A 2,113-nucleotide genomic window follows, 5' to 3' on the forward strand; every position below is an offset into this window, starting at 1 on the left:
ATCCTAATCCTAACCCTAATCCTAATACTAATCTTAATCCTAGTCCTAATCCTAATCTTGATCCATATCCTCATCCTCATTCTCATCATCATGCTAATCCTCATCCTTATCATAATCCTCATCCTCATCCTCATTCTCATCCTAATCCTCATTCTAATCCCAATCCTAATTCCTATCCTCATCCTCATCCTCATCCTCAACCTCATCCTATCCTCATCCTCATCCTCATCCTAATCCTCATCCTCATCCTCATCCTCATCCTCATCCTCATCCTCATCATCATCATCATCATCATCATCATCATGCTCATCCTCATGCTCATATTCATCCTAATCCTAATCCTAACCCTAATCCTTATCCTAATCCTAACCCTAATCCTTATCCTAATCCTCATCCTCATCCTTAACCACATCCTCATCCTCATCCTCATTCTCATCCTCAACCTAATCCTAATCCTGACCCTAATCCTAATTCTAATCTTAATCCTAGTCCTAATCCTAATCCTGATCCTTATCCTCATCCTCATGCTCATCATCATCCTAATCCTCATGCTCATCGTCATCCTCATCCTCATCCTCATCCTCATCCTCATCCTCATCCTCATCCTCATCCTCATCCTCATCCTCATCCTCATCCTCATCGTCGTCCTCAACCTCATCCCCATCAAAATCCTCATCCTCATCCTCATACCATTCCTCATCATAATCCTAACCATAATCCTAATCCTAATCCCTATCCTATTCCTCATCCTCAATCTTATCCTCATACTCATCCTCATCCTCATCCTTATCCTCATCCTCATCCTCATTCTCATCCTCATCCTCATCGTTATCCTAATCCTCATTCCCATCCTGATACTCATCCAAATCCTAATCCTAACCCTAATCCTAATCCTAATCCTAACCCTAATCCTCTTCCTCTTCCTTAATCTCATCCTTTTCCTAATCCTCATCCTAATCCTAATCCTCATCCTCATCCTCATCATCATCATCATCATCATCATGCTCATCCTAATTCACATCCTCATGGTCATATTCATCCTCATCCAAATCCTAACCCTAATCCTTATCCTCATCCTCATCCTTGTCCTCAACCACATCCTCATCCTCATCCTCATTCTCATCCTCATCCTGATCCTAACCCTAATCCTAATACTAATCGTAGTCCTAGTCCTAATCCTAATCCTGATCCTTATCCTTATCCTCATCCTCATGCTCATCATCATGCTAATCCTCATGCTCCTCATCATCCTCATCCTCATCCTCATCCTCATCCTAATCCTAATACTAATCCTAATTATACTCCTAAGCCTAATCCTCATTCTCATCCTCATCCTCATCCTCAACCTCATCCTCATCCTCATCCTCATCCTTATCCTCATCCTCATCCTCATCCTCATCCTCATCCCCATTTTCATCGTTATCCTAATCCTCATTCCCATCATTATACTCATCCTAATCCTAATCCTAACCCTAATACTAATCCTCATCCTCATCCTCTTCCTCACCTCATCCTCATCCTCATCCTCATCCTCATCCTCATCCTCATCCTCATCCTTATCCTAATCCTCATCCTAATCCTAATCCTTATCCTAATCCTAATCCTCATCCTAATCCTTATCCTAATCATACTCCTAATCCTTATCCTCATTCTCATCATCATCATCATCATGCTCATCCTCATCCTCATCCTCAGGCTCATATTCATCCTAATCCTAATCCTAAACCTAATCCTTATCCTAATTCTCATCCTCATCCTCAACCACATCCTCATCCTTGTCCTCAACCACATCCTCATCCTCATTCTCGTCCTCATCCTAATCCGAATCCTAATCCTAATCCTAATACTAATCTTAATCCTAGTCCAAATCCTAATCTTGATCCTCATCCTCGTCCCCATCCTCATCCTCATCCAAATCCTTGTCTTCATCCTCATACAATTCCTCATCCTCATCCTCGTCCTCATCCTCATCCTTATCCTAATCCTCATTCTCATCCTTGTAGTCATCCTCATCCTAATCTTAACCCTACTCATACTGCTAATCCTCAACATCATCCTCACCCTCACCCTCACCCTCATCCTCACCCTCACCCTGACTCATCCTCATCCTCAT

This window comes from Lupinus angustifolius, chromosome LG04 (genome assembly GCF_001865875.1).
Source record: "Lupinus angustifolius cultivar Tanjil chromosome LG04, LupAngTanjil_v1.0, whole genome shotgun sequence".
In the NCBI taxonomy this organism is placed as follows: domain Eukaryota; kingdom Viridiplantae; phylum Streptophyta; class Magnoliopsida; order Fabales; family Fabaceae; genus Lupinus; species Lupinus angustifolius.